Source organism: Heliconius melpomene, chromosome 8 (assembly GCF_056956725.1).
Source record: "Heliconius melpomene rosina isolate 202511_hmr_F chromosome 8, ASM5695672v1, whole genome shotgun sequence".
NCBI classification, from domain to species: domain Eukaryota; kingdom Metazoa; phylum Arthropoda; class Insecta; order Lepidoptera; family Nymphalidae; genus Heliconius; species Heliconius melpomene.
Genome location: NC_140396.1, coordinates 6,336,567 through 6,353,524, shown reverse-complemented (window position 1 = coordinate 6,353,524; position 16,958 = coordinate 6,336,567). Strand labels below are relative to the sequence as shown.

Sequence of the window (16,958 nt, the reverse complement as noted above, 5' to 3'; positions counted from 1 at the left end):
CCGTAGCTTCACGTGGTGTGTACAAATATTTGTATAATATTTTTGCATGATTAACTTTTTTTTAATGGTAGCAACTCTACGCGGTTACTTCTAAAAAACATTTGACTTCTTTTTCTAAAGTGAAAATATAGAAAAGAAAAAAAAAATATTTTTTAGGTTTGCACAGGCAGCAAAGCGGGCAAAGAGAACCTGGGACCTAGTGTTAACACACTCCGTTCCCATTAAGTTACCCACTTTCCGCCGAATCCGTATTAAGTGACGGAACTCAACGTCCACCCTTTGCCTCGTTAACAGAACGAGAAAATGAAAATATTACTATTGCTTTTACTCTTACTTGTGCCTCTGCGTTACGCTGTATTACTAATATATCAGAGTACGCAGAGGGAACCTGAGAACCTTTTGTTCCCCACTTATATGTTTAATATTAAATACATAAAATAAACAGAATGTAAGCTCGAATAGCAGAACATAAAAGCTAATTCACTAGATGCATTAACTACACATCCTCTTTAACACTGCGTAATTGGCAATTGCTCCGCTGAGCCAACTCGAATTGTATTGCCATTTCCTCATCGTGAAATAACAGTGGTGAATTGTACGGAGAATTTAATGGACTGGCGGGGTTAATTATTAAACTTAAAAATTAGTATCACGCTTTATCCCGCATTTAGCCGGGTAGCCAGAGACTGGTTAGCGTGAAAGTATTCTATGTTCTTTCTAATGTCTCTAAGAATATATGTGCAAAGTTTCATGATAATCAAATAAAATCGAGTAGCTTTGGGGTGAAAGCTTAACCAAATTACATTCATATTTGTAATATTAGTATGAATTATTATAAGTAGTACATTAGTACTTGAGGCCGTCGTAACGGTTGTGGATTCGATCCCCACTCGAGGAAGTGAAATATTTATTTATGTTTATATTTCCGGCGTTGAATTCTGCCACTCAACACGTAATGCTTCCAGAACTCGGCAGAAAGTGGGGAACTGTCTTAACACTAAAGTGAAAGTGTCTTAACACTAGGTTCCCTCTGCCTACCCTGCTGTGTGCGGGATACAGCGTGAAGCTGATTGTTATTTATTAGTAGGTACTACCTTTATTTATAGTATATTGTAGGTATCTTAATTCAAATAAATTATTATCAGTCTTTATTTTTTAAATATGAAACTAGTAAAGAATTTGCCAATCGCACATAACTAAACTCGATTGTGCTATTGGAAGGCCTAGGTCCAGTTATGGACCAACGACGATGATGTTGAAGACATATGAATATTTTTGGACTAAACTTCAACATCAACTCTGTGTATCAATTAAAGATTTGATTATATAAACCTCGCATAAACCATTTCCACCTTAATTTTTATCACAAGTCAACAATACACACCAAGTCATTCAGTCGTATGCCTGACAAAACATTGATTCGTGCTTGATTAGGCATTCACGTCGAAGGGTGAACCCGATTCAATCATTCAATCATTCAATCAAGCCTATTCGGATACGAATAATATATGTATTCGTATTTTGATCAGCGTATATTGTGAGTCGACGTGCATGTAACTTTGGTATTGTTTGGTACAATGTTGTATTGAGATTAGATTATTGTTATTTATGTATTTGTGGGTAATTGTATTGTAATATCCGATATATTATAGTGGAGGGTAGTTAAGTTTATTTTCATGGATCGATAGGTATATTTTCAATGTTCCTTCAACCGAATGAAATAGAAATCGAAATAAATACTTGTTTTGGTAACAAATATCTTATATTTGAAATTGAAATTGAATTCGTGGCGACATATAGTGTGACTGTGAATGCGATAGGTTGTGGGTTCGATTTTCACACGAAAAAATTAAATAATTTATATTTTCATTTCTTCGCTCTGGTGTCGAGGTAAAACGCAGCGTTGAGTTACGATACTCTAGACGCAATGCCTTTAGAATTCGGTGGAAAATGAAAAACAGAGTGCCTTAACACTAAGATCTGTCCACCTAACCTGCTGTGTGCGTGAAGTAAATTATATCCTATATTTTATTGTTATTTTATATTATTAACTGAAGCGAGCTATACCATTGACAGTAATTTATAAATATAAATAAAATGCTAAATAATTTTTCAAGGACATATTTCGTTTGTATAATAAAATATGTAAGTATAAATACAAAAGGAAATTCACAAGCACCATACATTAAAACAGAGAGTTCTTGGAAAAATATAACTCCTATTTTCTCTTAATTTGGGTAAAATAATTTCATATAACGTTTGTAACTTCAGTCATGGGCACACATGTAGGCATTATTTAAAACAGTACGATAAGGCCCACTCTCCAGGCTCACCGAGGCAAACTTTAATAACCTTTTGTTATTGTTTTGTTATCGACTCGACCGCGGGCCCCGACTGACCCAGATCAAATAAGGATTATGCGAAAACTCATTTCACATGCCATTATATAGAAATAAAAGTATTTTCTTTCTATGAAATATTAAAAAGTATTCCCCAATTTAATTATGGAATCGAAAAAATGTTCTATTAATAACTAGCTGCTGGACTGAACTGGCTTTTGTACATTTATAAAAAGAAGCCTATTCAAAATTTATGTATACAGTTTATTTTAATAACAAAGGACTATTTACGTTGTTATCTAAAACAATTAGCATCACAGATAGGCACAGGGAACCTGGGAACCTAGTGTTAAGACACTAATGTTCTCTACTTAATTAACATTTTTAATCACCACGCGTCTTTACAAAATCTATTGCTTATTTTTGATAATTTAAAGTCTTAATTAAAAAATAATTTAAATACATTTTTTTTTCAATTTAGACAAATCGTTATACAAAAGTAAATTATTAAATAACAGTATCAGTTATATATTTCATCAATTTACGAACCTACTATAGTATAAATTAATAATATACACTCTACTATACAAGTAGAGTTTGTTTGCAGATACACGTCAAAGCGATTCCTTGTTTACTGTAAGCGTACGATTTTAACTCAACGGAGTTTGTTGCGAACTAGAATTAAAACGAGCTCGTTTCCAATGATACATTGTAATACAAAAAACAGAGAAATAGATAAGTTACTGGCACGAGCGGAATTAACTTTTAATGAGGGTTTTATTCTAGTAGAGTAGAAACTCTATATTATTTTCACAATAATTAATATGTTGTGTTTTAATTATTAACAGTAACTGTTTAGTACTATGTAATTTACAGAAAACAATAAGTATTAGATATAGGGACTTGCAAATACAAACGAAAATCATAAAAAATAGGTGTACTCATATATATTTGTATAGTCTTATGAAATATAAAGTTTGTGTTAGACTAAACAAGAAAAAACGTAAGATTTTGGAGAATCTTTTCTTAGTCTTTCCCTACAAACTTTTCAACGACTAACAAATCAAGAGCCTTTCAACCTTTTTGTAACGAAAAAAATTTTTTTCAGGTTCCGCTGTATCTCGTACATGTATAGGTAGGCAGAGGGCGCCTAGTGATAAGACCGATCCGCTCTCCAGTTTCCTCCGAATCCTGGAGACATTGCGTATTGAGTGGCGGAACACAATATCATACACATGAAAGAAAACTTACCACTCTTCATTCATTTTCCATACAAAATACAAATCCATACAAAACCCATACAATATATACAAACGTACACGTAATTTCATTAGGACACATCATTCAATTAACCTTATACCGCACCGAGACGAAGCGTCTTCATACAATGTGGAGGCAAAGTTTGCGTTCTAAAGGAGCTAAGCAAACAGACTTGCCAACTGGGAATTTGCATGTTTACACACTTGCTTCTATGCTTAGACCTCACCTGGGGTATGGATGCACCATAATACTGGGTTTGGTGAGATGTGTCGAATGTGAGCTGGTGATTCGTTTAGATATTGTTAAACTATGTATTAATTACATAAGTTTATGGAGAGAATTGAGGGATATTTGCTTATGTAAATGGTTCTAGGTTCAAATACATACACAAATTTAGTTAAAATCAATACTTATTTATGAAAACTATAAAAAAATAACGTTTTCGGGTTTTTAAATTTTTTATCCAGCTACGTCGAAATTCCAGAAGTTTAAATTAATAGATTTTAATTTACTTTTGTATTACTTCACGCAGCAAAACTAATGAAAGATGAATAAAAATTGTATGAATATTTCCATTATATCGTTAGAAAAGTAAATATTTTTTCTTTCCAGAAATAGTCTGGCTATTTACGTTGCTTGTAATATTAGTTGCGTTTAATAGGTATTTAGAAATCCGTATTCATCTCGTCTACTCCCACACAGTTTTCTTTTACTATAAGAATTCAACCCACACTCAGTACAAATAACTAGAAGCTTAACTAAATATTTCAGAATATTTCAGATCTAGTTATAGATTTCAAGCAATTTTTTCATGTTAAAAAAAAGACATTTTAGTAAATATTTCGTATAAACATCAAAATTCTAAAGAAATACTTGAAAACCACACGGAATTTACAAAGAGTAACTCAATATATATAAAACTACGAGAAGTTCTTAAACGTACAGAATATGAGTACCTAGTGGAGACTTAGTGGGGGCCTCGTTCCGCTACATTTAACTGATGAAAGGATGTCCTTCGAGTGCGGGCTCTCGAGGAACAAACGAAACGTGAAGAATTCGCTGAAACCGAAGCGTGTTTCATGTTAGAAACGAATTATTTTTTTGGGAATTAAATAAATATTTGTATGAATGTTCAAACGTTGCTCTAGAAAATTGTTTGGTCATATCTTTTATTACTTTTGTTTTGCTGTAAGTAACTATTATATTAAAAGTTAATTTAATTTTTCTAACTAGAACACTTATATACTTAACAGAGAGTTTTTTTTTTCAGCTTCATTATGTATCCTGCATGTAGCATGGTAGGTGGAAGGAACCTCAGTGCTAAGACACTCCGCCCCCCATTTCCGCCGAATTCAGGGGATTTATCGTGTTGAGTGGCGGAACCTAACGCCGCTCTTTGCCCAAACACCAAAATTTCATTTCGTCGAGTGAGAACCGAACCCACAACCTCGCATTTACAGTCACACGCTTGCGCCCCCGCGCCACGAATGGCCTAAAATTTACTTATTAAAATCCCAAGAGCACTGAAACACAGAACTTGCTCAAGCTATGTATATATGTCACAATACATTTCAGCTATCAGTTCCACTCGAATAAGTCGCCTCAATGTCCCTTTCAATTACCACAGCCTCCATAGATAGGTAGCTAAATGAATAGACTTCGGTTTTCAGACCGTCCCCAGGGGTTGAAAAGGGCCCCTAAGCCTCGAGGCAGGCAGCATTCAACGACGGTGGAATAAAGATGTAGACGTCTATCGAAAATTTCTACGTATCTCGAAATAGGTCGGGTTTAAACCGTTTTAAGTGTGGAGCTGTTGAGTGTTAGTTTTCGGTCGTTCTAACTTTTAAAGGATATCGTATTACAGTGCTGTTGAAAAAGTTTAAACTACTACTTTTTTCTCTTTTTATCTTCTTTCTGTATCCCTCATGTACTAGGGAAGGCAGAGGAAGGCTAGTGTTGAGACCATCCTTTCTCCGCTTTCCACCGCATTCTGGAGGTATTGTGTACGTATTGCCTCTATACCAGAGTAAAAAAATTAAAATATGAAATTTTTCATTTTTTTCGACTGGGAATCGAATTCACGACTTGTCGCATTTACAATTACCGCTTGCACCTCTGCGCCATGACTGGCCTTAACATATATAATTTTTAAATGTAATGCATATAATAAAATGATGTATTTAGATTTTTTTTATATATCCTTTTTTTTATGATTACTCATAAAGAACTTATCTTTTTTCCTTTTAACTTTTTTTATACTGCGTTTATTAAAATAAATAAATGTAATCTTATGATAAAAAATTAAGAAAACTTCAATAAGAAATCAAATATGTTTTCAAGTCTATTTTCAAAACTGTAAGAGGACAAATTCTCCAACCATCCATATAGAAGCTTGACACCGGACTGGTATCGAACGGTGCGCCATTGAAAATTATTTCTCGAATTTCTGCTCCAGACATAAGTAGGTCGCGATGTTTTATAGCTACATTTCTCACTGGAGACGTTCCTTAGCCTTTTTTATAAGAAATTTGGTTAAAGTCATTTCAGCAAATAAATGTCAAATTTATTTTGGGAATCCACAAATTCTCGTTTGATCAAATCGTCAAAAGCTGGTAGATCAAAATTTATTTCATTCAGGCCCAGAACAAAGATTATAAAAATAGATTCTATAGATTTTTGCGTATATTAAAACGTAACTACTGGCCAGAGATTCGGTTTAACGTTTAATTTATTGCAATATATAAATTAAAAATTATAATTTTCAATTTCACGCGATATTCCGCACATACCAAGGATCCACATTTTCCGCCGAAATTTAGAGGCTTGCGTGTTGAGTGGCGGAATTCAACGCCGCGCTTTGTTTTGACACCAGAACGAAGAAATGAAAATATAAAATATTTCATTTTCTCCAGTGGGGATCAAACCCACCACCAGTGCAGTTTACATTCACACACTTATCCACTGCGCTACGACTGACCTCTTTAAATTCTCTATTTAAAATTAAAATATATGAGATATTTGAAAATATCTCCATATATTTTCTGTTAATGGTACCTAAATAACATTACATTTCAATAGAAATAATATAACATGGAATTGTAAGGAACGTAAAATGTTTTAAGCTTGTGTCTGGACCGCAAACTTGCTCGGTCCCATGATTCTGACATCTGCTCTCTTTTATTTGTCGTTCATTTATTTTCTTTCAGAATTTCACCTTTTGTTTAGTGTCGAAGTTTCGCCCCGACGCGACGCTGGCAGCCAGAGCCACGTTACGTTTCTAAATTAATTTTGTTTGATTTTCTTTGTCGCAAACTCTACAATAAATTTCTCTAATATAGGTTTAATTTTATTTTAAGAAATTATATACATACACAGCTTCACGCTTTATCCCTAGTGGGGTAGTCAGGGAGAACGGAGCACCAAACGCTACGGTCTCTACATATGTACCTCTTTCGCCTCGTCCACTGTCATCAACCTCTTCATACATATCCTCCGGAGGATCCTCATGCTTTTTACATGACCTTCCTCCAGTATATTTGATAGGTTAGTCAACCGAGGTTTCCCCCTATCTCTCTTACCACTCACTTTTCCACTACAGATCTTTTTAGAAATTATATTTGATGAGTCTATTTTAAAATAATATGTCTTAGAAATACCTGGATGTTATTTCACAGTAGAACGTATGTACATACCTGTAACAATAAGAATAAATGTATAATTAAGATTTTTAAACTTCCATATAATTGTTATATTTATATAAAAATACAGTTTCGAAGTTAGAAGACAACCAGGACTCTCGTTGTTCATATTATGTGTAATAATAAGGTACCTAGAGCAGAGGGAACCTAGTATAGCTTATGGAGATATGGAAACTAGCTCTATTACCACATGTCACATTCTCCTATATCTGCTACGATTTATCTGCACTCCCATTACTTACACCTGCATTAAAGTTCTCTTTTCTACAGCAGTTAAAACTTGTGCCATTAATCCATCATTGTCGGCAAGTTTGCTTGCCGCTTGGACTGCCTCGCTAGTGCCTTTTTGCCTTCGGTGCTACCCTATTTATAGTATGTCAAGTTGCTTTGTGTTTTTTTTATATACTCAATGGACATAGATTACCAGTCGTATTTTTGGCAGCTTCACGCTGTATCACGCATATAGCGGGTTAGGCAGGAACCTAGTATTAAGGCACTCCGTGCCCCACTTTCCGCCGAATTTTTCGAGACGTTGCTTATTGAATGACGGCACTCAACGCCGCGCTTTGCCTTCTGCCTTGGCACCAGAGCGAAGAAATGAAAATATTAATAAATAATAATTCATTCCCTCTAGTGGGGATAGAACCCACAATCATCGCGTTACAGTCATACTCTTGTGTCCCTGCGCCACGACCGCCTCAAAGGCTAGTTGTGTTTATAATAATGCCTAATATTATGTATAGATGAAATCTGATATATTTAATAACTTTAATCCATTTACATAAGTTATTAAATAAAATATTTTAATATAGTACGTTTAAAAAAATCATATTTTTAAACGTCGATTACAATTTAAGATAAAATAATGGTTCGATAAACACAAATTTCTCTATTTACTTCAAAAAACACAGCACGGACGGTCCGTTGAACTAATTGGCTCTACAAAATTATGAAACCTAAATATTTAGACTTAATACTAACCCTAACAATGTTACGTCAGAGAAAATACTAGCAGGATAGTGTAGTAAAATGACCTTTCAAAGTATGGTAACAAGGATGATAATCGAGTGAAAGCACAAATTCGATCCGTGACCTAATGTTATGTAGGAGGAACGGCTAGCACGTGGATTTTTATGAGAACATAAAATTTCACTTTATACCATTCAGAACAGCTTTGAACAAATTCTAGATCTGTAATCTCTATTAATATAGACATAAACTTTATAATTGCAGAAAAACGCTGATGTGAACGAAAAACGAAAAATGTTGATAAAAGTTTCATACAATAATAGAAATACTTTATTAATGCTACGAAAATTTTTATTAATAAAAATAGTGCCAAAATTTTATAAGCCAAACCCCAGAATTCGGCGGAAAATGGAGAAAGGAGTGTCTTAACACTAGATTACCTCTGCATACGCTAATGTGTGCGGGATACAGCATGGACGCTAAACAAAAAACTTCTTTTTTTATACAAAGGAAATTATTCTAAAATCCTCAAACATGGAATGAATGAATGAATGGAAAAGAACATTTTAAAAGGAACTAAAACATATAAATAAAAAAAATTACATACACTAAAATATGTTTTTTTTTTCTCAATAATAACATAATTACTTTCAGTTTTGTCCATAAAACCTTTCCCGTGTTTTTCAACCTCAACAACTTTTGATAAACTGGAGGTCAATGATTCAATATTTCGTGCAGTCCTCGAAACTTTTTCTATAAAGACGGTACACACGGACATATATACTATCTTTTATATATATATATATATATATATATATATATATATATATATATATATATATATATATATATATATATATATATACTGAGTACTAACTTAAGATATTTTCGCGATAACAAGCAAAAGTTTGATTCTAGCGAATAAATATGGAATGTTTTCGCGGTTTTTGGACATTCGCCAGAAATTACGTTACAGCAATTAAAGATGCTAAGTTATAATAAAAATGCTTGAAGGTAATTAAGATAAATCTATTGGTCGTTATATTACTTTTTCTGGCGTCATACATTCGCATTCACGTAATTGCTTGTATTGTGCTACTTCAAGGGCATCAAAAATCAGCTTCACGCTGTATCCCGCACACAGCAGGGTAGGCAGAGGGAACCTAGTGTTATGACACTCCGTTCCCCACTTTCTGCCGAGTTCTGGAGGACTTCTAACGGAAATATAAACGTAAACAAATATTTCACTACCTCCTTCCTATGATTGTTAACGCGGTGGTAATGAGTTCGATCAAATGTGAGTCAGACTCGCATATCCCAGGGTTCCGTAACAATTTCTGGATTGTATATCAACGGGTAGTATAATATGAAAGTGTTTGTACCTTTTGAATTAAGAAATCTTAAAAATGGTAAAATTCTTATAGGTATAACTTTTAAAGCCTAAATCTGCAAATAACATTTTAGAGGACATTTAAGAATGAAGTAAATAGCATTCTCTCTTACCTAATGATCATTGTTCGTAATAATCTTTGAAGCTTTTTTAGCGAAGCTTTGTAAGAATGTTCCTTCAGAGATACTTACAGCAAAAAATACGACAACCATATAAAAATGTCGACATAGCTTAGTAAAAATAAACTTGTTTGATAAGAGTGAATCTGAGGGGTGCGGCTTCAATTCTTCTTCTTTTATATCTCTGTATGGACTCTCATATGGCTATTTTCAATTCCTATATTAAATTATGGAAATTATTAATATCTATTGAAATAATTTTATGATAGTCAATATTACGTTCACGCTTAAATTGTTATTCTACTTACAAAGTAATTTTCTTTGCCAGTATGTAATAGTGTTGATGTAGAATTTCTGGTGAGCGCGTGAACTTCCGGTTATCAGCTATAGGGTTATTAGCAAGTAAAATATTGCATGAATGATGCATTATATAAACGAGAGCTATATATTTTACTATCATCCTTAGGAAAAAACATCCTTAGGCAGAGGGAGCCCTAGTTAACGGAGAAAGTGGAGAAAGTAAAGAAAGTGACAAGTTTGAAATGAATTGATAGAATGGATAATCTAAATATTATGTCAAAGAAGTACCGCATTTGTCATTGCCGCACTTCATATAACCAAAGCAAGAAAATGTTAACCATTCGTTCTTTGATGATCTGGTTTTCAAATAAATAATAGTATTTGCCAATAAAAATTCTGCTCATTATTAGAAATCTGTATTGTATAACACTAGTCCAAATAAACGAGTCCAAATTAGACAACAAGGTCCTGACAAGTTTCATCAAATTAATTTTGATTCATCTTCCGTTCCTCCACCTGTTCTCAATTAAATCACAAAGTTAGTTGGTAAGTAGGAGGTATCTCATTTCATATAGATTCCGTTACTGGTAGGTACACGTTAATTAAATTCTTTATGAAGCTAATAATGATCTCTAGTGAATTTGTTCAATTAATTGGAACGTTTGTTGGAGGACAAGTGAAAATATACCTACGTTTTTTGTTAATTTCGTAGGTTTTAATAATTTCAAAAATATATTTTGTTTTTGTTGATTTAAAGTAGGGAGAGGGAATCTAGTGATCATAACACTAGGTTGCCCCTACTTTGCTACATGCAATCTGTTCCCCACCTTCCACCGAATTTTTGAGATATTGCGTGTTGAGTTACAGAACTTTACCTTGGTACCAGAGCAAAGAAATGAAAAAAATAAATAAATAATAATTCATTCCGCCGCATGGGAATCGAGCACACAACCTTCACGTCTACAGCCGCACGCTTGTGCCCCTGAACCACGACGACCTCTAAAAATATTTTTAGTATAACAAATATATTATTACTAGTGGACTCGAACGCGGCTACGCCCGCTTGAACTATACGAATATTTATTAAATATATTTATGAAATTATTTACAGTTTTCAATAGAGAGATGCACAGCAAGCTCATTTTGGGTGAAGTTTTCTAACAACAAACTTTGCAAATGGTTGCTTAGCAACGAAGGTTGTTACTAACATGGCGGAATAAATTGTATGTTAAATTAATTAATATTTTAATATGTTGGTATATATCGAAAATATTACAAATATGAGAAAAAAAAGTATCCTATGTTCATCCCGGGACCCTCAAGTATTCTCTCTACTCTATATTAGTATTTTATCACAATTAAATTAACGGTTTGGCCCTGATTGTGTAAAAGACAGACAGACAGACAGACAGATTTACTTTCGAATTTATAGTATAGGTATGGATAATAATCTTAGAAACAATTTATTTGAGACATCATTCACTGTGCTAAATTTACATTGCAGTAAAGTATGCAATATAATATAGACTATTATATTATGTTCAAACGCATCAAGGGCCATTTGCAATATTGCAGATGAAGCCGGCCGTGACTGATCGCCCATAATCTTCCGTGTACATATAATATGACAGTCTTATATGTTTCCTTCTTTATTGCTGTTGGTATTCTTAGTTATATGTGAAATATTGATTCCATTTTCTTGGCTCTGGTATTGAGGCAAAGTGCGGCGTTGGGTTCTGCCACTTAACATGCAATGCCTCCAGAATTCGGCGGACAAAAGAGAACAGAGTGCCTTAACACAAGGCACTCTGGCTATCCTCCCTCAACTCCCCTAAACTATTCTGATGTATGCGTGATATAGCGTGAAGTTAAAAAAAATGAAAATATGAAAGGACCAGGACCAGGACTGGTCTCCAAATTTTTTGGTGTTTAATATTTATTATTTAAAAACGTAGGCAAGTGTGTATTATTAATGGTGATCTTATGATAGTTTGGACAAAAGGATATATGAGGGTTTTATACCCAGTAGGTACCCACGTCACTGGTTGACGCATTGTTGATGACGCGTTTCGGTCTCTAAGCTCGTGTCATAGTTGTTTAAAAATTCAAAAGACTACCTAAATATTTATACCCAAACCGTATACTATTCAGTTTATAAGTCAAACAAAAATTGCAAGGAAATTTTGTTTGTTTTCGAATAAATATTATTCTTGTGTTGCTTATTACAAAACGTTTTTAACGTAGCGGGACTTAATAAGTATTTCTCTTTTCTAAGTGTGCAAAAAGACGAGAGAAGAGACTTTGTAAATGTTAAAAAATATTTAAAAATAATATTCTCCATTCCATTCTCCATTTGAAAAACCTCTTTTACACATACATTTTAGACAACTATGAAAAAGTAAATTCCTATCGGTATTCATATTTATTTAGATGCCTTGCTTAGTTTCATCAAAGAGGGTGACGCCTATCACCAATGTTGTTGGCATAGTCGAGTAGTTTTCCAATGACTCGACTCGACTCGATTCACTCGTTCAAATTAATTGTTAATTATGTTCGTATAGATACAATTGAATACAATTGTTCTGTGTTCCACAATTAACTCGTTAATTCGCTTTCGTGGTATTTATAGTTATGACCTTTTGTAATAAGGCTTATTCGTTATCCTGATAAATTAACTAGCATATCTAAATTTATATATGGTGTTACTTTTATGCTTATACTTTAGATATGAGGAGGCTATCGTGGCGTAAAAGGGTGTGACTTTAACGCGATTGTAGTGGGTTCGATCCCCACTTGAAAGAATGAATGTCTGAGGTGTGCTGGGCTACCCGGCTCATTTTTATAAATATGAATTTTTTAAAGCCCGATAAGATAGAATACGTAGAGTTTCTCCATCAAACACGTGGTCCAAACAAGACAAATTATTGTAACTACTTCTTGTTCTAGAAGAAAACATACATACATATATAACGTATTATTTCGTATTTTTATAAGATAAAGTTATTATATCTTTGAAAGAGGTATTAATGTAATAAAATAATAATAACGGATTACACCTAAAACATTATTAAGTCTTCTTTCTCTGTTTAATTCTCAAGAGACGTACATAAATTAAGCTACTATTACTTAGTGGACGAATAAATGTAAGAAGCATTACAAGAACAAAATAAAGCTTCTCAATTATACATAATAGTACTTGTTATTATGTTGACAAAAAAATCTGATTCATTCTGTATTTTGCTTAGCAGGGTAGGCAGAGGTAACGTAGTGTTAGGACACTCTGTACTCCATTTTCCGCCGATTTTTTTAAGGCCAGACTCAACTCAACAAAGGACTTGCCTTGGTGCCAGTGCGAAGAAATGAGAATTCCCCTGAGTGGGGATCGAACCCACGACCAACACGTTAGAGTCACACCCTTATGCCTCTGCGTCACAACGCCCTGTTACATTGACATTTCTCTCCTCTCTCTCGAACTCTTTATTGGAATAGTACAAGTTATAGAATTCGATATTATGCCACCGTATGGCGTTCTCATTTTTGAGTATATGAGAAAGGCGTGTGTTGGTTTCGATGTTTATTTGTTGATACGTGACATGGTTCTCCCCATCCACGAGGGTTGCCTGAAGATTGCCATAGAAAATTCCATTCAACTCACAGGATATGAGTTTCGAAAGTTTAGGATAGGAAGATTAATTCTCTTGGAACGAGGGAAAGTTAAATATAGAGCGATGCTTGTGTTATTACGTTAGAAAACCACTTTAGAACGTGTTTAATATGTTGATGTAAATTCAGATTTTAGCTTATTTGAGAATAACTAAATTATAACTAGGTATAATAATGTAATTTAGATTTAAGAAATAATAAAAATTAAATTAATAGTTATTTTATAATATTATCATTAATTTAACCCGAAACTGTAGATAATGTTAGTTACTCTAGTTCTAGTTCTAGGATTACATACACTACTCAGAAGACGGTTTCGATATATTTGTATCTAAAGTGAAACATGACAAGACAAATTTGTGAACAGTTCTTCAGCAATTTAAGAATTCCTTTTGAAAATGGGGAACGGAGTGTTTTAGCACTAGGTACACTCTGTCTACCTTGCTGTGTGCGGGATACAACGTAATATATATATATAATATAACGTAGTATATATATATATAATGTAAAAAAAATATGTAGTTTAGTATAGGCGAGTTGAACGTTAATGTTTATTAGTATAGATTAGTTTAGTTTATATACTCGTTTATTATCATTATTATTGACTCTATCATAAGCGAATGCCCATATTATAAACACAGCTTCAGTAAATATTATGTTAAACCAAAATATTTTATACGCTTATGAAAATAAACATAGCAAATGAATGGTAGTTTTTTTTATAAATATGTATTTTTTTTAAATATGATAGCATTTATTTTTACAAGTTATATATAAATAATAAATTGTAATTCTACGTAAAAGTCAAATAATGAATGATATTATCATTGTCGTCTTCATTTACATAATGGACACGTAGTAGTAAAATATTAAAATTGTTTTTTTTTCCTTTTGAGCTTCACGCTTTAGAATACTGCTAGGGTAGAAGTAACCTAGTGACGAGGCACTCCCTTTTTCTCTTTCTTCCCGCATTGAAAACATTGCGTGTGTAAAGAAAAAATCCCGAATAGGGGATCGAATCTACAACTACAGCCATCGCGTTTACAGACCGACAATGGTTTTAAATGCATAATATAATATTATATTAAAACTAAAAAGTATTTAATTTATACAAGAACTTTTTAATATAGTTTGATATCGTCCAGACATTTTGCAGCGCTTTTATAATGTCTTGGCACGCGCACGCCGCTGTATTGCTCAACTGTAAAAACTTTTCGAAGACTTTCTTATTATGTTAGTTCTACTTACTGGTTTTTGACGGTACATTTATGTTACATGGCACGTAAAATTTAAGAGGACATTCAGAATTCGTAGTATATATATTTAACAACTGTGTTTTCACAATTTTTACAAAGTTGCCTTTTGTAAATAACAGAATAGTTAAAAAACCATAAATTCTAAAGACATAGGAAAATATTATATATATACATTATCGATTGATAATAACTAACATTATGTATTGATAATGATAAAGATTAAGGAGGATGAGAGGGAGAGTACGAGATAAGTGGTAAACCAACGAGGATTAATATTTCACTGCAAGTGGGAATCGAATTCACAACCGTGGCCTTTATAATTGCACGCGACGACGGCCCCAAAACTATAAGTTTAATATAGTAAGTAAATAAATAACGATTTAAAAATACAAATACTTTTATTATACAAGAAAATAAATGACAATGAAATATAACGTTTGTATGTTTAAAAATGAGGGATGAGCACCTTGGGGCATAGCGGGATGACGCGGGAACACGTGTCGGCGGCGACACACGACACCGCCCATTAATCACCAACGCCTTGGAAAATTTTAGGGAAACAACCTTGGAACCTCTAACTGAATGCTTTAAACTGAAAAAGTGAGGTTTAGATAACAATAAAATGTATGTTAGAATAACATTCTATTTCTAATTCTTCGTTTTATTGAGATAATTTTGTGTTTTCGTCAGCCATTTTGTTCATATCGACGTTTATTATAGTTGTATTTTCATTATTTATAATTGTTTTTTTGTCTTATATAATTAGACTAGCGGACCCGGACGCGGCTACGCCCGCTTGAACTATACGAATATTTATTAAATATATTTATGAAATTATTTTCAGATTTCAATAGACAGATGCGTTAAGCAAGCTCATTTTGGGTGACGTTTTCTAACAACAAACTTTGCAAATCGTTGCTTAGCAACGGCGGTTGTTATAAACGTGGCGGAATAAATTACATGTCAAATTAATAAATATTTTAATATATTGATATATATCGAAAATATTACAAATATGAGAAAATAAAGTATCCTATGTTCATCCCGGGAACCTCAAGTATCTCTATATGAGTATTTTATCACAATTAAATTAGCGGTTTGGGCCTGATTGCGTAAAAGACAGACAGACAGACAAACAGACAGAGTTACTTTCGAATTTATAATATAGGTATGGATATAATGTTATAATGGTTAGTGGAATTTTTACTTTACGCCTTTATCTCCTTGTTTCTTCGCAAAATATATACTTTATTCATAGTAACAAAATAAAAAACTTCAGTCCATTGAAGACAAAATCAATGGCTTTTAAATGCTTCCGGAGTTAGAGTAACAGATGCTGCATCTCACGGTGCTATTGAATCTGTGCTTTGTTCGTTCCCATTCTTCCTCGTACCTTTGAACAGCTCTGTTGATATAATAGTCAACTTTCCTTTCTGTTATTTTCTAAAGTATACTCATATTATTTAAAGATGCAAAGGAAACTATTTATCTCCCAGGCTATGGACATAAAATCCAAACAGAATAGTAGGTATAAGCAGAGTTTTTTATAAATGACTAAGGAACCAAACACGGCTTCGCCTGCTTAAATTTATTGTTATATATTATAGCCAAAATCTTACATAAGTTATAGCCTATGTCTGATGTTTAAGGTATATATATTACTGTAAAGTTTTTTTTAAATATGTTCAACAATTTTTGCGTGAAAGTGGAGCAAACATCCATCCACACTGACTTTCACATATATAACATACTAATGTTATAGGACCGATCTTAAGAAAAGATTATCGTAATACATATTCAATAGGTGCATATACTACTTTACAAGTATTCTTGGGAGTCAATTACAATATTATTTCGATTTACTTCCCCAGTCGTAACAGGCAAATAAGAAACTCAACGTCTAATATAATATTTTGAAATGAGTTGTTTCTCGTAATGAATTTCACTCAAAGGACTGTTTCCTG

At 33.1% G+C, this 16,958-nt stretch overlaps 1 protein-coding gene across 2 annotated transcripts in view; it reads right to left on the bottom strand.

Moving 5' to 3' along the window:
• LOC146536916 (uncharacterized) overlaps nt 1–16,958 on the bottom strand; it is a 232,088-nt gene that overhangs the window by 138,657 nt on the left and 76,473 nt on the right. The window lies entirely within an intron of this gene.